This window comes from Cibotium barometz, chromosome 12 (genome assembly GCF_041138505.1).
Source record: "Cibotium barometz isolate CiBa-2024 chromosome 12, ASM4113850v1, whole genome shotgun sequence".
In the NCBI taxonomy this organism is placed as follows: domain Eukaryota; kingdom Viridiplantae; phylum Streptophyta; class Polypodiopsida; order Cyatheales; family Cibotiaceae; genus Cibotium; species Cibotium barometz.
Window position 1 is genome coordinate 37,970,455 of NC_141057.1, and position 21,380 is coordinate 37,991,834.

Below are 21,380 nucleotides of genomic sequence, written 5' to 3' on the forward strand. Positions count from 1 at the left end.
ATAAATGATGATAATGATTTCAGCAAATCACTATGAGATTAGTGGATTGTGCTGTCAAATTGCTACTGTTAATACTTGACATGGATGATCAAATTAAGGGATGTCAAATTGAGAACTTACTTAACTGAAATTCCCATAGAGGAATGTTCAGAAGAAAATTTTTCGGTCTAATGGACCATTATCGTGTTAAAGATATGAATGATATGATCTGAATGAATTGTTATTTAATGATGAGTTCTATATAAGGGATATTTATCCCCGTATTCTGTTGGGTTGAAATGAATATAAGGGACCCCAGAATAAATTGGATCTTAAGAAAAAGAGTTGTCCTCTACTTTGCGAGATAAAGACATCTCGCACTTTTTAAATGGGGTAGAATGTAAGATTTCTCCCCCAGCCTTCGAGGTATACAGGAGTAAGAATCTTATAATTATTCCCTCTCTAAATAAAAGAAAGATTCTGTTTAAAAAGGGAAGATACTTTACCAGAATACCTTCGCAGGAGCCCACCTGTTTTAAAGATTCAGAACGATGAATTCAGAAGTGAGAACCAGTGTTTTGGATGCCAAGGTTTTGACCATCAGTTAAAAGACTGCCCAACTCCTACCATGAAAAGGGCACAGGAAAGTCTAGAACCCAAATTCAGAAACCAATTCCTTCATACCAATCTAACCAGTGTTTTGGATGCCAAGGTTTTGACCATCAGTTAAAAGACTGCCCAACTCCTACCATGAAAAGGGCATAGGAAAGTCTAGAACCCAAATTCAGAAACCAATTCCTTCATACCAATCTAATCAGGGTCTGTCTCGGACAAGATTGCTTAACTCCATTAACTAGCTCCGACCCATTGATTAGGGTCGAGATGACCAGTCAAATGCTTGGCGACTTAGAGCAACAGATGCAGGCAATTCATAAAGATATAAACGCTGCCCAGGATCGACAGAGACAATATACAGATAAGAAGAGGACAATCAGAGAATTCAAAGAAGCAGTTATAGTCTTCATTTGAATACGGACCAAAAGAATTTCTTTATCTCTAGGGGAGTATAAGTAGTTATCCCCCGGATATTGTGGACCAAATAAAGTAGGTGACTTAGCCTAGGAACTTCTTTTATCTCTTCATCTCAAAGTTCTTAATGCCTTCTATAGAAAAATGTGCCAAACCCAAATCATGGAAAGACGGTAAAACTTCAGTGGCAAGATACCGTTGGCTTCTAAGTTACGCTAGCTCCTTCCCTTATATAAGTCGTAACTTTTACTTGTCGCTCACAGTAATCTTACTTCCATCGATCTCCCTTCTTCTTAATCTCCTTCATGGCTTGGCAACAGGAATTAGTTTTATCCATGATAATTTCTCACCTTCAAGACGCAAGCGAGTCTGTGAAGAAATATTTTATAGAACAGTATGAGCGCTCACTTTTTCTTCACTTGGGAACGTCTGTAGCTCAGACCAAATGGCGGACCTATCAAGACATAACTAGGGTAACACCCTGGGGTCAGCAGCACTTTCGTAACAATGTCCGCTTGGCCATGGTTATTGAAGCCTTGGGTTTGGGTCCCCGATACTACTGCGTCATGAGATCAAGACATCTTGGGTTTTCTGAGCGGGTCTTCTTACTGGCGTGTTTTCTTCCTCATCAGAAGATATGCCTTTACCCCGTTTTTGGTTTGCCTCTCAGAGGTCCTTTTGTTAGATCACCTCATACCACTGAGATAGGTGCGGAAATAACCAACAGAATTATTCCCATAGATGAGTTACCTTATACGTGCGTAGCTTGTGAGTGCTGCTTTTGTGATCATATGATGGACGGGCTTATGGAAGTGTAAAGAGTTCTTCTATCTTTACTGTATATGTTCCAAGAATGAATAAAGTTTAAATCTTGTTCTTGTCTTGACCCTTACTCTCTTTGAGACTTTTTTTAATTGGTCATTAATCCTAATTAAAAATTTTCTCTCAGTCTCATATTTGTGCATCTTGCGAAATTACCCCCAGTTTGCGAGATGAGGGCATCTCGCGTTTTTCAAGTGGGAGAGAATGTAAGATTCCTCCCCAGCCTCTCAAAATGTCCAGCATCTTTCCCTGTAATCAATCCCTCTTCAAAAATATAAAAGACTTGTTTCTAACTGTTTTAATCTAGAGAGAGAAAGTATTCTAGAGAGAGAATATTTAGATTTTTAATATTTTTGAATAGAAAATTATCTCATCTTATTAAAACAAGTTCCCCTGAAACAGAAATTCAAAAAGAACTTTCCAATGTGCAATTGGAATTAATTGGAAATGGGTATAAAGGACCTTAGCCTAAGGGTCTAGATTTTCGGAAATTTTTAGATTATGGTCCAATTAAGGTTCCTTTGGGCCAATAGCATCAATCCATGTGTAGGGAGGAGATAAATCCAATTTGTAAAAGAAGATACCCAAAAATGAGTAAATGCTCACATAAGATGAAGAGTTGACTATGTACAAGCACTACTACATGTTAGCCTAATACCGGCGCTTATACCGACATCATTCAACGGGGTCTAAAAAAGCCCCGTCATCGGTGTAAACGCCGGTATAAGCGCCGGAACCACATCGTCGGTATAAGCGTCGGGTAACAATATCGGCGCCTATACCGTTGTCTATACCGACGGCTAAACCGGCGTCTATACTGGTGCATATACCGGGCTTTATACCGATGCGAATACCGAGAGATATACCAATGAATATACCGACGCCAGTACCGGGGAATATACCGACGCTGTACCATAAATTTTTTTTTGGGCAGAAAAGTGCTGCCTGGCTGTTGCCTGGCTGCCTGCAATGAACAGGATCAACAACAGCAAACAGACAGCACCATTCTGTCTAAAATAGAGCACAAAAACAACCGTGCTCGTTTTTTTATTTTCCTGATCGACAAACAAGAAATTAAATTAAACATTAATACTCAAGAATGTTTTGATCATATTTCATTAGTTTGAAGGTCATCTTACATCATGGTAATGCCTCCCAATTGACGGTCTCTCCTTCTTCTTCCAGCATCTCAAACAAGGCCACAAGGCCATGTTTGTGAGCGTACTTCTCCTCTCGCCTACTTGGTGGGCGATTCAGGGCCAACTCCTGCACAAACGATTAACAATTATAACTTTTAGAAATCAACATTTAGCCCACATACATACATTTACATAAATAAAATTTCTACAAATACTTACGAATTCATGGCGCATGGTTTCGTAACCACCACTCCCAAGATGAGAAGCCCCTACTGTTTGGAGTCTTGCCCTTGCCGCCTCTCTTTGTTGTTGAAACCTCTCTGGTGTCTTGGTGAGCTCCTGAGCAATGGCTGCCCACTCCCTGTCATCTAGCCAAACAGGTTTCTCTTTCCCCTCTCTAAATGCGTCCCTCGCCTCTGACCTACGATGCCCCATCAAAATGCGAGCTGTATACTGTATCCACTCATTAGAGACGACATTCATAGGGTCAGATGGCTGGAACTCTTGCTTTATCTTTGTATTTATATAATTTTTCTTCTCCTTATCTTGTTGATCCCATTTAGTCATGCCAGAGTCGTGAAACTGTATAGTGCACAATTGTCGAATGCGTGTCTTCATTGCCTTCCCTGCACTATCCATTATTGGTGCCCCATCCATAATTGTGTAAATCTTGCTGTTGTCATGGTCATGTGCACCCCAGGGAGTGGAAGGTGACCCTATGGGTGTGCTATCAACAGATGAGAGCGAAGGACGACGCTCACGTGATGGTGGTGTCACAGCATCTGTGGCACTACCACCACAACAACCTCCCCCTGAAGACCTACTACGTGAGCGCCGTCTATGTGAAGAGGTGGTAGATCGAGCTATAAGAGGAGTGGAAGGCTGTGTGGTATGAGGTGTGGGAGCTGCTGTCGTACCCACGGGTGTGGGAACTGGCGTCGGGAAGCCAGATGGTGAGGTAGATGTCCCTGCTCCAGAACCCCAATAACTCTGAGCCATGGCTCTCTGCTCTGGAGTCATGGACGAAAGAAAACCATATAACTGCTGGGGACTCATGCCCTGCGGTGTAGGATTAAATGAGAAATTTGGACTGTAGTCGTAGGGCGGTGAGTCACCCATGGCCTGTTGGACAAAAAACCATATGACAAACTTGTGCGAAATGAAAATTACACGGTAAACAATGAAAGAACCATATGACAAACATTAACAATGATAAACAACATTGGTAAAACTATATCAACTTGCTCCTACAGTAGTGATTATGATGGTAAACATTAACAATGGTAAACAAGGATCTTCAATGTCATAAAACCATTACAAATATGTCATAACTATTTGCATAATCATTAAGATACATCATTTTAAAAATCATTATCTATTCCATCATCCTCATTAAGATCAGTAGCCCCAAAGAGATCTATGTCTATGTACATTTCAGCATCCTCATCATTAAAAGTCCCTTGATGAAGGATGTCTTCATCATCTGCATTGTCCACATGAGAATACCTTGCACAGTTGTAAGTCTTTGGCCACTCTGCTGCTTTGACATGTCCTTCACTTCAATTCCGTTCCACAAGGTGCGTAACTCATCAATAAGTGGTGCCAAATATACATCCATGTTCTTCACCTTGTACTTTCCTGGAACTATTAATGAGAGCAACAAATGACCTTTCTTTATTGCTAACCATGGCGGAAGATTATAATTCACAAGGCAAACAGGCCATGTGCTCCATGAAGAGCTCCTTAAACCAAAAGGGTTTACACCATCCATTGCTAGGCTAAGACGGAGGTTTCGAGGTTCTTCCTTAAAAGCCGGCCATTTCTCTTCAATGTGTCTCCATGCGGGTGAGTCAGTAGGCACACGCATCACTTCATCTGTGGATCGAGTTGTGGCATGCCATGTCATCAAGCTTGCTATAGATTTGCACCTGAACATGCTTTTTATTCTTGGGATGATTGGAAAGTGCCTGAGAACCTTTACCGGGACAGCTTCCCCTTGAACATCTTCCATTAGGAACTCAATGGAGTCTTTTGGGCCCTTTAATTTGCCATGAGATTATGGAAACGTTTAACTTTTTGACAAATAGGAGCCCGCCATGTAAGCAAAAACCAATGGTTTGTAAGAGAGGTGTAAGAGTGGTCAAAGGGTGCACTTTTTCCCCCAAAAAGGGGAGGGGGCAATTTTACAATTTTCGGACCTCCATAACTTCTACATACAAGCTCCGATTTGAGCGGAGATTACAGATTCGTGATCTACGCATCAAGAGCTTTCCATAGATATGTTACATGATATGGTTTTATCCGCTAGATTTTAAATTCCATTTTCCCCCCAAAATTCAAATTCGAATAAAGTAGCCGTTTTGAAGCTTCAAATTAGAAAACGTTTCTTCTTAAGAGAAAAGGTTTGACTCCCTTAAACTGCCAAATAAAAGGGCCCAAGAAGACTCCATTGAGTTCCTAATGTCTATATCTGTTAGAGCTACAATGGGGACATTCTTGCAAATGCTCATATTCATGGCAGAAGAGGCAATAATCATTGTGACAAGCATGAATATTATTGTAATCCATGCCTATGGATTTCAATAACTTCCTCTGGTTCAAGTTTGACCGTTGAGAATGTCGTGGTTGATGATCTTCATGTTCATGCTCCTCGAAGAGAGCTTCTTGTTGCTCGATGAAGGCATCCAACATTTCTTCCATTGGACCTTCTTCCATTTCCTGACCTTCTTCCATTCCCTCGGGTGCTGTTAATTGAGCTCCATCTGTCACTCCCTCGTGCGATATCCTCATCCTTTGTTGGGGACGAGAATTCACAGGCGCAATGTTATCAAGATGCGGCTGCACACTTGCTTGGTTGTACGATTGAAACCGTAAATTTTGCAAGCGCTCCATTGGAAATATGCCAGCGTCATGAACATGCTGGTTGCAAATCCTTCGTTTTCCAAAGATTTGGTACTTACATCGCATGCATGGACACGCTATTCTCTCTTCAAGATTGAGAGGCTCCATCTAGCAGGATAACATGTATATGCAGCTCATTAAACACAAATCATTATGCATTACACAGAGCACTATGTAAACCATAAAACAGGGCTTCTTTTCCCTAGCCGTTGAGGGAGATTTTAAAAAATAACATTTAAAGCGTCAAACGGGCTTCTTTTCCCCAGCCGTTGAGGGAGACTTTAAAAATATTTAAAAAAGCGTCAAACGGGCTTCTTTTCCCCAGCCGTTGAGGGAGATTTTAAAAATAACTTATACATTAGCTTATCTTCTCTCCATACAAAATTAAGATGAATTTGAACAAGGATGGAGAGAGAAGCTATCTCTATTCATAAATAGCTATTTATAAAGGCCTTATGCAAAAATCTAAATGCATAGATTCTGTAAATAGAGCCTACACATTGAGCTCTATACGTAAGTCTTATGCAAGCTTTATGAATAAGGTTTATGCAATCGTATGCATAGTAAGGCTTGTAAGCCTTAAGTATAAGCTTGCATAATAAGGCTGCAAGACTTATGCATAAGCTCTATGCATAAGCCAACTGCATAAGCCTTATGCATAAGCTCTATGCATAAGCCATATGCATAAGTCTTATGCATAAGCTCTATGCATAAGCCTTATGCACTATGCATAAGCTCTATGCATAAGTCTTATGCATACGCTCTATGCATAAGCTCTATGCTATAAGCCTTATGCACTATGCTAACCCTTAATCCCATCACCCAATGGTGTAATAAACATGATCTTGTTTTACATGGATAAGAGATCTTACCTTGATAACATATATAAACTCTATGAATAAAGAGAATACCTTATGCATAGAAAAACAGAGCATAAGAAATATATGTTATATGTATAAGAGAGTATAAACATTCAAAAAGCTTATGCTTTCCATCCATGCAAGGCACTCTACATCCAAAAAAGGTTTATGCAAAAAAACATAACGCATGTGAAGCCTTATGCATAAAGCTCATCCATAAGATTTATACATAAAACATTATGTATTAAGCTTTATGCATAGATCTTAATTCATGCATTCAGCTAGATTCATATAGCTCTATGCATAAACTCTATGTATAGAGCTTGCATAAGCTTACAAGCCCTATGTATAGAGCTTTCATAATCTTACAACCTCTATGTATAAAGCCTATACATAGAGCATATGCATTGAGCTTTTACAAGAAGGCTATGCATAGAGCTTTCAACAAGAAGGCTATGCAAGCTCTATGTACAATGTCCATGCAAAAATCTAAAAGAAACCTATGCATAGAGATTTTGTAAGCTTGCAAACTCTATGCATAAAGCCTATGCATAGAGCTTATGCATAGAGATTTCACAAGCTCGCAAGCTCTATGAATAGAGCTTATGCATAAAGCTTGCAAGAAGGCTATGCATAGAGATTGCAAGCTTATGATAGGTTTTATGCATAGATATTAAATTAATCCTATGTATAAGCTTACAAGAACCCTAAACTAACCCTAAACCATAAAACAGGGATGCAATAATACATAGAAAAAAGCATAAACAAGAAAAATCGAAAGAGGATCTATCTCTTTTTTGTGAAGCTGAAGGAGAGGATTGGTGAAAGATTGGTGAAAGAGCTGCAAAACAAAATATTAAACAAAATAATTAGTAAATTAAACACAAGAATAAGAACTAATACAAAACCCTAAAATCTCTATGCATTTATTAGGAGATCTATGCATACATAGAGAGCTCTCAACATGCATAGAGAGCCAAAAAAACACAAAACCCTAAACGTCCTAATTCTTAAATTAAAAAGTAAAAGCAAGAACATATTAGGAGAAAGAGAAGAGGAGAAAAGAAGAAAGAAGGAGAAAAGAGGAGAGAGGAAAAAAGAGGAGAGGGAGAGAAAGAGACGTTGCATACCTTCTGATCTGCCACGCTGTCTGCGAAAAAATCAGAAAATATGCTCTCGGCTGTAAAAAACTTACGAGCGTCGGTATATGCTCCGGAATATGCATCGATATATGCTTCGGAATATACGTCGGTATAAGCTTCAGAATAACCGTCGGTATACGCGTCGGTAAATGAAAATTTGAAAATACCCCGCCCGACTTGTTTCCTCCAACATTACGACGGGCATACCGACGTTCGACATTTGCGTCGGTATGCTCTCAAGCTCTTGTAGTGAAGGTTTATTAGTAAGAAACTATGAGTAATATAAAAAATATGAGATATTTTGGGTATCCAAAAATGAGTAAATGTTCACATAAGATGAAGAGTTAAAAATGTACAAGGTTTATTAGTAAAAAACTATGAGCAATATTAAAAATATGAGATATTTTGGGTATAATAATTCCATTTTGACACATATGTAAGGAAGGGGAGTTCTTTAAAGGAGGTGCATATTTCACATAAAATGAAGAGTTGAAAATGTATAAGGTTTATTAGTAAAAAACTATGAGGAATATTAAAAATATGAGATATTTTGGGTATAATGATTCCATTTTGACACATATGTAAGGAAGGGGAGTTCTTTAAAGGAGGTGCATATTTCACATGCTTGAATGAGTTTTAAACTCATAAAAATTGAGATATTTCATCTCTCCTCTCTCCTCATTCAAGTCTAGCTCCAAAAAGTTAGCTTAACTCACCTAAAAATGGTCAAATATTGACCAAACTGATTTAGAAAATTCTAGAATCAGTTTGTTTGGTTAGGAGCTCAATTTTTCCTATAAATAGAAGCCTCCCCCTTGTTGAAAAATATATAGTGTTTATGCATCGTTACTCTACTCCACCTAAGCCAAGAACTGTGAATTCATTAATAATTCACTAGTTTTTGGAGCTTCCCTCTTTCTTCAATCCCCATTGGTGGCTCCATCAACATACTTAACTAATTGATTGGTAGGGAGCCTCTACCGTGAACAAAGAATCAAGAAATTTGTAAGGTAATTAGTGAATTTTGATCATTTTCTATAATTTCTCAATGTTTCTCTCTTCTCAACCCCTCTCAAGCTTGAGAAGCTTAATTGGAATGGTTTTTGAATACTATTGAAGTTAATTGATGAATGGTAGTTAAGAGTTACATAATTTGATGAATGCTATTGAAGTTAATTGATTAATGATAGTTAAGAATTACATAAATTTCTATTTATGCTTAATTCTAATGGTTTTTATGTAATTTCTCTCTCTCACTCAAGAAATGGTCATACTCATGACCCATTCTCAATCCAAATGAAGCTTTTCATAAAGCTTTTTCTTAATCCAAGATTAATCTATGCTTGAGGTCAAAATAATGGCTTTTTTCTATACTTCTAGTTTATGTATTTCATGAATATTGATGATTCAATCCATTATTGGGTTAATGATCCAATTAGGGATCATTCTAATCATTTCCTTAATGATAAGCTTTATCCTTCAAAATAAATTGAGATTTATCAGTCATCATAGCGGAGCTATGGCAAAATTTTTATAAAAATTACACATAAAATAATTTTATTCAAAGCATGAAAAGAGAACTTCCTACCATATTCTAGGAATTATCATCCTAGATTAATTGAAAGAATTTTATTGTAATCATGGAGAAAATAATTTTTATGTTATGCATAATTGATGATTATTTTATTGTAAAAGTGTTACTTTTATCATATTTGGATTTCATGCATAGAGGTATGCATAAAAGAATTATTATTTTAATATAAAAGTGTTTCTTTTATCATATTTGAATTTCATGCATAGAGGTATGCATAAAAGTTGATTATTTTATTATAAAAGTGTTTCTTCTATCATATTTGGATTTCATGCATAGAGGTATGCATAAAAGTTGATTATTTTATTATAAAAGTGTGACTTTTATCATATTTGGATTTCATGCATAGAGGTATGCATAAAAGTTGATTATTTTATTATAAAAGTGTTACTTTTATCATATTTGGATTTCATGCATAGAGGTATGCATAAAAATTGATTATTTTATTATAAAAGTGTGACTTTTATCATATTTAGATTTCATGCATAGAGGTATGCATAAAAATTGATTATTTTATTATAAAAGTGTGACTTTTATCATATTTAGATTTCATGCATAGAGGTATGCATAAAAGTTGATTATTTTATTATACAAGTGTTACTTTTATCATATTTGGATTTCATGCATAGAGGTATGCATAAAAGTTGATTATTTTATTATAAAAGTATGACTTTTATCATATTTGGATTTCATGCATAGAGGTATGCATAAAAGTTGATTATTTTATTATAAAAGTGTTACATTTATCATATTTGGATTTCATGCATAGAGGTATGCGTAAAAATTGATTATTTTATTATAAAAGTGTGACTTTTATCATATTTGGATTTCATGCATAGAGGTATGCGTAAAAGTTGATTATTTTATTATAAAAGTGTGACTTTTATCATATTTGGATTTCATGCATAGAGGTATGCATAAAAGTTGATTATTTTATTATAAAAGTGTGACTTTTATCATATTTGGATTTCATGCATAGAGGTATGTGTGAAGCGGCTCAGAAACACAAGAAGGCCACTATAGCTCGCCGACTCACCACCTTCAGAACACTCATAAGCACAAGGGGCACCACCAGCTTCTCTAGCTGGAACACAATCCGCACTCACTGCTCAACCCACACCAGACAAGAAAAGATACAAAGCAACACCTATATTTTAATAAAAATCTTCATCTTTACAGAGTTGGACATCTAAGATGTCCTCTGAACCATCTTCATCTAAGATCCATTCACAGTTCGACCACTCCCCCTCATCTATATAGATTACTACTGACCAATAACTAGAACAGCTACTGGAAAACACAATCTCAAAGGGTGTAGGGTCCTCAAAGTAGATCTCATCAATGTCAGGACCTAGTTCTAAAATTAAATACATGACAATTAAAAAAACACTCTCTGTGTATATATCACAACAGCAGTTAACCTAGCATCTGTAGCAGCAACTAACCACTCTCTCTGCTTATGAAATCACCAGCTACTTCCTCTTTGACTTCTTCACCACCTTGCTACTCTTTCCGGTTATCTTCTCGTTTGCTTCCCTCTCTCTTGATGACCCTCTCTTTCCTGCAAATGACTTTCACTTACATCTTCATTTGCTGTTGCTGGCCGGGAACTTCTCCTCTTGTTGATTCGCCTCTTGCTTCCCTCTTCAACTCGTACTGGCCACCAGCTCTCGGCCCTCTCTGCAGCACACGGTGACCTCTCCCTTTGCTCTTCCCACAGGTGTGCGCTCTAGCAGCCACACGATGGTCACTAGCCACCCAGTCAACAATTCCCTAGCTACTCACGGAAGCGCTTTTTCCCAGTCGCTGCTGATGCCCAGAGTTGTCTCAGCAGCCTTTCTTGACCAAAACACCTAACGGCACATACGCCCAAGACTTCTATACAAGGCGGCTCCAGTACCCTCGCTAGCACTGCAGGGCACTCCTGGCTCTTTGTCCAGCTGCACCGACAGTTGCAGCCCACACACGGAAAAAAAACACCAGCGCCCAGGAAAAAAACAAACACCCTCTTTGCCTTCCAGCTGCGCTTCCTTCAGACCCACACAGTAGAAAACACGGCGTCCCCTCTCTCCTCGTCTGCAGCTTTGTAGCCACGCCTCAGAAGGTCTCCTTGTCTGCGCCAGCCAGGTCCAGCTTCCATAGCAACCCGCAAGCCCTTCTGCTCTCTGCAGCCAAGTGTCTCTCTTGCGAAGGCGACGACTCCTCTTTTTTTCCTCCCAGCGGCCACGACCGTTTTTCTCTCGCCCTCCAGCTCTCCACCACCTTCTCGAAGCAAGCTGGCAGCCCTTTTTTGCCTCCACGTATCTCTTCAAGCTGGCCACCTATTTTTATATTTTTTTAAAACTTCTTTCCCCAAACCACACTAATGGCCACCACACCACTTACTACTAGTTTCACCTAAGTATATGGTGCATACAACACTCCAATACAATGCTAGGGTTGCTCACAACCATAATCATCAACTTCAGAACTACCAAGCCATCAAATTCCCAGTCTCGGTGCTCTGCTTTTAGCAACCACCAGCACACCACACAATTGCTATAAAGCTCTAGATTTTCAGCATTTTCTCCCAACAAAAGAACACGTGCATAAAACGACCTTCAACCAAATCATTCAGGCTGTACATTTGCCAGGGCATTCAGGGCAAAGTTTTATTGCACACCATCCACACCATATGTACGCTGACTCAAAACAGCTTTACAGAAAAAGCCTGACATACTTTGCCCAACCCCCAGCCTGCTGAATCATTCATGATCAGCAGCAAAAAGCATTTCCAGACCTAAATCCATATCCAAAAACTGCCCTTCATCTGGAATCACATCTTCAGACACTGCATCCTGCACAATTACCATCAGACGTGCATAATACTTCTTCAGCCTGTATCCATTTACCCTGGAAGCATGTAAAGTCCCATCTAAATTTGCCAATTGATAGGTGCCATTTGTGAATCCTTGCATCACCAAGAAAGGTCCTTCCCACTTGATTTGAAACTTTTTATGAAAGGCATTATCCAATCTGCTATTATAGCGTAACACCAGATCATTCTTCATAATTCCTTTGCTTTTAATCTTCTTGTTGAACTTCTCCAGCGTCTTTGCCTGCATATCTTCATAATGCTTCAAAGCATTATCTCTGTTCAGCTGTGCTTCTTGTAAATATAACAGCCGTTCTTTGAAGACATCTTCAGGTTTTTCCAAAAGCTTTCCCAACATTCTAACAGCTGGTATCTCCACCTCAATAGGTAATAAGGCTTCCTTTCCAAAAACAAGACAAAATGGAGTGAAACCCGTACCAGTTTTAATGGCTGTTCGGTATGCCCACAAGGCAGCAGGCAACTCCAGATCCCAAATCTTCCCTTGTTGCTCTGTCACTTTAGATAAAATCTTGATCAATTCACCATTGAACCGCTCATTCAGGCCATTACACTGTGGATAGTAAGGTGTAGTAAAGCTGCGGCTGATCTTCATTTTTGTACACAAATAATCCATAAGCTCTGCTCTGAATCCTGGACCCTGATCAGAAAGCAATTCCAATGGCACACCAAATTTACAACAGATATCTTGATATACAAATTTTGCTACCTCCTTAGCAGTAATTTGTTTAACTTCCTTTGCTTCCGCCCATCTAGAAAGGTAATCAACTGCAGTTAAGATATAACACTTCCCTCGGCTGGTAATAGGTAATGGTCCCACAGCATCAATTCCCCATTTTTCAAAAACATCATAAGCAAGAATTGTCTTCCTCATCTCAGGCTTTAAAATCCGTTTACTGTGAGCTTGGCATTGTTTGCATGACCTGCACCAATGATTGATATCCTTATGCACACTTGGCCACACATAACCTTCCTGTAATACCTTATGCAAGGTAATCTTTGATGCAAAATGTCCACCGCATGCTCCTTCATGGTTTTCCTTGAGAATTTTGTAGATTTCTTCCTTCCAAGGTACCCGTCGCATTATCAAATCAATTCCTTTCAAATACAAAGCATCACCAATCATCACATACCTTGTAGCTTTCCTGATGAAACCATATTTTTTTGATCTGTCAATACCATTGGGAATCATCCCTGTTAACAAAAATTCCTCAACATCCTGTAAATTCTCTCTGCCACAATAAAATGATGCATGAGCTTTAAGAACAAATACTTCACCAATCATTCCCTGGGCTGCTTCATGAGCCTCCTCATTATGGCCTCGATTCACATGCTTTAGACTCCAAGCTTCAAATTCCTTCAGCAGACCCTTAATCTTGAAACACATTTCTTTGAGTAATATATTCTTTGACTTCCAAACTCCCAATACCTGTTTTACCACCAGCAATGCATCTCCTCGAATGCGAATCCTGTGTACACCATGCTTCAAGCATATTTGCAATCCAACTTCCAGAGTCAAATACTCCGCTTCATTGTTGCTATGTGCATCCACTTTAACACCCTTTTTAAAAACAAGGCAACCCTGTGGATCATAAAGCACCAAACCTCCTGAGGCTGCATCATGGCTTTTCCTGTAAGAACCATCAAAATATAATAAGTGTGCATTCACCAACTCAGCCGCATCCTCAACTGGCTTCTTGATGGTTTCCTCCTTTATAAGAAGAGGACTCTCCTTATATGTCAGTAGATCCGCTAAGGTAGCCCTGGTACTCTCTTCCACCAGGAATGAAAAAGTAAATTCCTGCAGCTCAATCACCCACTTCATCATAGCCTTAGATAAATTTGTACCATTTATCAACTGAGGCAAAAAAGTGTAGCTTGTCAAAAACACAAAGGGGCGAGGCAATAAGTAATGGCGGAACCGCCTACATGCATAAAGTACACTGACCATAACAAGTTCCACCTCTGATAGCAACCTCTCTCTGGCAAGTTTTACTCTGCTAGCACAGTAGACTGGTTGCATATAATGTGATTCTTTCCCCTTCTGTAACAGCATAGTTCCAATTGCATCTTCACCTACTGAAAGATTAACATAAAATACCTGTTCCCAATTGGGTGCCTGCATTGTAGGAATAGCTCCCAACACCTCTTTCACTTTCTGAAAAGCCACTTCACACTCCTCCGTCCAATGCAAAGGATCATGCTGTGCTGCTTGCTGCAAAGGATATAACAACTGTGAAGATAGAGAAATGAATCGAGCCATATACTTCACCTTTTGCACAAAAGTGGCCAGTTGCCTTGTATTCTTTGGTGTAGGAAGAAGAAGAAGAGACTTGATTTTATCAGGATCTGGATCAATACCATTCTCTGATATAACATGGCCCAAGAGCTTCACCCTCGGTTGAGCTAAAAAACACTTTTTTGGATTTAATTGACCACCACACTCATCATAACGCTGAAAGACTGTAGCCAGCTTATCACAATGCTCTTGTCTGGAGCTATATATACAAAAATCATCAATAAAATCCTTCACAAACTTATTCAAAAAAGGAGATAATACCCAATTTGCCCTTCTTTGATAGTAGGCTGGTCCATTCATCAATCCAAAAGGAAGAACTTTGTAGCAGAAACATCCCCACGGTGTAATGAAAGTCGTCTTGCACTGATCTTCTTCTGCAATCTTTAACTGGAAATAACCTGAATATCCATCACAAACACTATACCTTTCATATCCAGCTACAGTATCCAAGATTTCATCCAAAAAGGGTAGAGGGTAAGAATCCTTCTTCGTAGCAGCATTCAAAGGCTTGAAATCCACACATATACGCCACCTGCCATCTTTCTTTGGACTCACCACCGTAGGACTTACCCACTCAGCTGTATCCATTGGTGTAATGAAACCTGCACTCAACAGCTTATCAACTTCCTCTCTCAGGGCCTGCATTTGTTCTCGTCCCATCCTGCGAAGCTTCTGCCTAACTGTTTTGACACCCTCCTTTAATTCAATCTTCAAGTCTGGCCCTTTAAATCCTCGAATCTCTCTATAAGAAGTGATGAACAATTCTGGAAAATGAGAAAGCATATTAACATATCTAACCTTTTCTCCACTTGAGAGATCCGGACTCAGCATTCCTTCAATCAGCTCCTGCTTCTTCTTCACTTCTATCTTTGGCTGCAGTAATTCCTCGATCACTTCATATGACCCCATAGTATCGTCTCCCTCAGCACCCACTTCATGCACTGCTTTATCTTCATTACTTTGTTGCTCTGATATAAGAAAAGCCACATCTGCCCCTTCTCCACTAGAAGCAGTGGTCGATGAATCCGTCTCTGATTCAGAGGTAGTGGTGGTAGTTTCCTCTTCACTTGAATCCTGTGGCCTCTCCCACACATCGTTTAAAGATCTCCTACTATGCATCTCAAAAGATTTTTTATTACCCTGCTTATTATGTAAAGAAATGGTCCCATACCTCCAATCCTGTACTGCACCTACCACTCGCAACCAGGGTCGTCCAATAATGATTGGAAAAGCACCCAGACCCGCAGGCATCACATGGAAATCTACAGTAGCTTTGACATTAAAAGCTTCAATTTCCAATTCCTTTATCATACCAAGACATTTTACCTTTTGATGATTAGCCATCCTGATTCGAAACCCAGAAACCCCAGACACCCTCAAGCCTGACTGCTCCACACATGACTGGGTAATCACACAGATTTGAGCCCCTCCATCTATATAGGCCTCACCAAGGTTTCTACCCTTACTCCACACCTCCACAATAGGGCAAATATCTGGAAGCTCCTCTAAAGATAGGACCTTGACTGACCTCTTCTCTGACTCCTTTTCCATTGGATTCACCAGTCTCTTCCATTGTCTTCTCAATTTTGGTACCATCTCCACCAACTGCCCAAAGGTGATGTTTGCCTTCCTGTTCACCAAATCAGATTTCAAGTCATAGCTGGTTTGCCCATCCCCCAGTGGGAAATCTGATACCTGGAACTTTCTACGAGGCTTCCGTTTCCTTTTGGCTTTCACATCTTCTCCTTCCTGCTGCTTCCCCTTCTTACGGCTCGGTCCAGCCACCCCTTTTCCTTCTCTTTCATCTGTTGTGCGCTTGCCAACAGGCATCACATCCCCTTCTTCTCTCACTTGAACATTCTCCAGAGTTACAACATTCATAACCTTTGCCTTTCCCTTCTCCTCAGCTGTGATTCCACTGGGGCCTGCTTGATCCCTGATATCAATACCATAATCTTTTGACCTATCAGGTAACTGTGAAGGTAGTGGGTACATATCACCACCCATACGCTGAGGCTTATCACAATCTGTACTCAGATGACCAAGCTCACCACAGTTCCAGCATGTAGGGATGAAACGACGGCCCCTACCGCGACCACGTCCATACCCTGCTTGTCCATCTCCCCCCTCATGATTGTGGCCACGGCCTCTACCACGTCCATCACCTGTACTTCCCATTAAATTCAAGCTCAAATTCTTCATAAGATCAACCATCTGTTTCATATCCTGCCGCAATCCCTCATCAGAACCTGCAGGAACCATAGGTACTCCCTGACTAGCTTGAGGTATCATCTGCATAGCTTGGGCTTCAGTGGGCTTCATCCTCTCGATCACTGCACTCATGGGTGTGGCCTCCACTCTACGAATCTCCGGCTGTGCTACAACTGGAATCATCCCCAGCTGATTCATTCGTTGCAGCTTCCAATCTTTCGACTTAGCAATTTCTACCGCATCCTCAAAAGACCTGGGCTTCTTCAATTCCACTTTCCAGCGAATACTCCTCTTAAGCCCGGCTACAAACTTATTCTTTTTCATCATATCAGGCGGCACCTGGTCTTCCCCTAAAGCCCTGCATAGAGTTTCCCAAAGCAAAGAAAATTTCTTCATATAATCATCTAATGATTCAAACTCACCTTGTGTCAGAGCTTGCACCTCATGCCAAACCTTGTCGGGGTCTTCCACCTTCTTGAACCTGTTGCTGAGTGCTGTCTTTAATCCATTTTCAGTCATATCAAGATGTGGAACAGCAGCCCTCAATGATTCTTCATAAGTCCTGTACCAGGTCCTTGCATCCCCTTTCAAACAGATGCTCAGAAGCCGCAACACCCGACTCATTAATATGGTTGCTGATGCATGCAACCTCCATCCTTTCCAAAAAGTCTGCCACATCCTCATTAGGGCTACCATAAAACTCTGGATAAGACATCATTTTCACCCCCCAAACTTCACCTCAGATCCCAAGAAAGCACCCTCTCTGAAACTCTCAACACCTAGGGCACACACCCTGATAACTGAAGGAAATAACAGAGCCACTCCTCAGTGGGGGCACCAGAAAGATGTGAAGCGGCTCAGAAACACAAGAAGGCCACTATAGCTCACCGACTCACCACCTTCAGAACACTCATAAGCACAAGGGGCACCACCAGCTTCTCTGGCTGGAACACAATCCGCACTCACTGCTCAACCCACACCAGACAAGAAAAGATACAAAGCAACACCTATATTTTAATAAAAATCTTCATCTTTACAGAGTTGGACATCTAAGATGTCCTCTGAACCATCTTCATCTAAGATCCATTCACAGTTCGACCACTCCCCCTCATCTATATAGATTACTACTGACCAATAACTAGAACAGCTACTGGAAAACACAATCTCAAAGGGTGTAGGGTCCTCAAAGTAGATCTCATCAATGTCAGGACCTAGTTCTAAAATTAAATACATGACAATTAAAAAAAACACTCTCTGTGTATATATCACAACAGCAGTTAACCTAGCATCTGTAGCAGCAACTAACCACTCTCTCTGCTTATGAAATCACCAGCTACTTCCTCTTTGACTTCTTCACCACCTTGCTACTCTTTCCGGTTATCTTCTCGTCTGCTTCCCTCTCTCTTGATGACCCTCTCTTTCCTGCAAATGACTTTCACTTACATCTTCATTTGCTGTTGCTGGCCGGGAACTTCTCCTCTTGTTGATTCGCCTCTTGCTTCCCTCTTCAACTCGTACTGGCCACCAGCTCTCGGCCCTCTCTGCAGCACACGGTGACCTCTCCCTTTGCTCTTCCCACAGGTGTGCGCTCCAGCAGCCACACGATGGTCACTAGCCACCCAGTCAACAATTCCCTAGCTACTCACGGAAGCGCTTTTTCCCAGTCGCTGCTGATGCCCAGAGTTGTCTCAGCAGCCTTTCTTGACCAAAACACCTGACGGCACATACGCCCAAGACTTCTATACAAGGCGGCTCCAGTACCCTCGCTAGCACTGCAGGGCACTCCTGGCTCTTTGTCCAGCTGCACCGACAGTTGCAGCCCACACACGGAAAAAAAACACCAGCGCCCAGGAAAAAAACAAACACCCTCTTTGCCTTCCAGCTGCGCTTCCTTCAGACCCACACAGTAGAACACACGGCGTCCCCTCTCTCCTCGTCTGCAGCTTTGTAGCCACGCCTCAGAAGGTCTCCTTGTCTGCGCCAGCCAGGTCCAGCTTCCATAGCAACCCGCAAGCCCTTCTGCTCTCTGCAGCCAAGTGTCTCTCTTGCGAAGGCGACGACTCTTCTTTTTTTCCTCCCAGTGGCCACGACCGTTTTTCTCTCGCCCTCCAGCTCTCCACCACCTTCTCGAAGCAAGCTAGCAGCCCTTTTTTGCCTCCACGTATCTCTTCAAGCTGGCCACCTATTTTTATATTTTTTTAAAACTTCTTTCCCCAAACCACACTAATGGCCACCACACCACTTACTACTAGTTTCACCTAAGTATATGGTGCATACAACACTCCAATACAATGCTAGGGTTGCTCACAACCATAATCATCAACTTCAGAACTACCAAGCCATCAAATTCCCAGTCTCGGTGCTCTGCTTTTAGCAACCACCGGCACACCACACAATTGCTATAAAGCTCTAGATTTTCAGCATTTTCTCCCAACAAAAGAACACGTGCATAAAACGACCTTCAACCAAATCATTCAGGCTGTACATTTGCCAGGGCATTCAGGGCAAAGTTTTATTGCACACCATCCACACCATATGTACACTGACTCAAAACAGCTTTACAGAAAAAGCCTGACAGTATGCATAAAAGTTGATTATTTTATTGTAAAAGTGTGACTTTTATCATATTTGGATTTCATGCATAGAGGTATGCATAAAAGTTGATTATTTTATTGTAAAAGTGTGACTTTTATCATATTTGGATTTCATGCATAGAGGTATGCATAAAAGTTGATTATTTTATTATAAAAGTGTTACTTTTATCATATTGGATTTCATGTATAGAGGTATGCATAAAAGATATTCTTTTTATACTAAAAGTGTGATTTTCATCATAAATGGATTTTATGCATAACTTAGATGCATAAGAGAAATTCTTTTATTCTAAAAGTGTAATTCCTACCAAATTGAATTTATGCATAAGTAGATGCATAAAAGATTGATTTTTAAATTCAAAGTGTCATTCTTATCTAAATTGAATTTATGCATAGGAAGATGCATAAAAGAATGGAATTTCAATTCAAAAGTGTTATTCTCATCCAAATTGAATTTATGCATAGGAAGATACATAAAAGATGGATTTTTAATTCAAAAGTGTCAATTCTTATCTAAATTGAGTTTATGCATAGGAAGATGCATAAGAGATGGAATTTTAATTCAAAAGGGTCATTTTCATTTAAAATGAATTTATGCATAGGAAGATGCATAAAAGATTGATTTTCAAATGAGATGTGATCATAGGTGATAAGATGCGTATGGGAAGTGATAGGATGTGAGAAGAGGTGTATGAGATGTGATAAGATGTGATAAGATGCGTATGGGAAGTGATAGGATGTGATAAGAGGTGTATGAGATGTGAAAAGATGTGTATGAGATGTGATAGAATGTGTTAAGATGAGTTAGGATGTGTTGAGATGTGTATGGGACGAGGTAGAGAGTGTATCTGATGGGATAAGATGTATATGGGACGAGGTAGAGAGTGTATCTGATGGGATAAGATGTATATGGGATGTGTTAGGGTGAGAATGGATGTAGTATGGATGTATGGATGTAGATACGGATGTATGTATGTATGTGGATGTGGATGTATGAATGAGGATGTGAAAATGGATGTATGTATGTAGATGTGGATGTATGGATGTGAATGTGAATGAAGATGTGGATGTGGATGTATGGATGTAGATTCGGATGTAGATGTATGTATGTGAATGTGGATGTATGAATGAGGATGTGAAAATAGATGTATGCATGTAGATGCATATGTATGAATGTGAAATTGGATGTATGATGTGGACGTACGAACATGGATATGTATGTAGAATAATGAATGTGAATTTGTATGTGAAATAATGTGTAGTCTATATGAGTGAATGGATGCGAATGAGTACACATTGAATGGAATAGGGAATAAGTAATGTGGTCCGAGAGTGGATAATGTGGAAAGACGAGAGTTCGTTATAGAAACTGTATTTTGTGAACTGTTTGTAAATGAATGTTTTGTCAAGAATGCTGTGGAAGCATTTTGACCGTCTTGTGGATTAAGGTCAAGGAGACCTAACTGATAAAGTTGCAACTGCTGACGGAGAGTCAATGGAGGACGTCTCGCGTAGCAAGGTCGGCCGAGGTCTTGACCAGCCTCGGTCAGCCTCGGTTCGATTTAAATGGTGAGCTTCCGGTACGGTGGATTAGGGACCAAGGAAGCGGCCTATGAGTGAAGCGCTAGGTCACCTACGAAGGATCCTAGAGGGTGCTGACCATACGGTGCTCGGGCTCTGGGTCGCCGAAGATACCCACACGTGCATCGTGGAAGATATTGGAGCAAGGAATAAGAGTTGTTTTCTGAAACCGGGCATGGATCTGGTTGATTGACCTTGCTGGTCCTCAACGGATGAGTCCATGGCTCTTTTATATGGATCTGTGGGTTGATCTTGCTGATCTTCCACGGAGGTTCCATTCTATTATATGAATATATTGCCGGTTACTATGAGCTAGGAACTATGGAAAAGGCCCCTGAGTGAACAGGTGGTGAGCGTTCT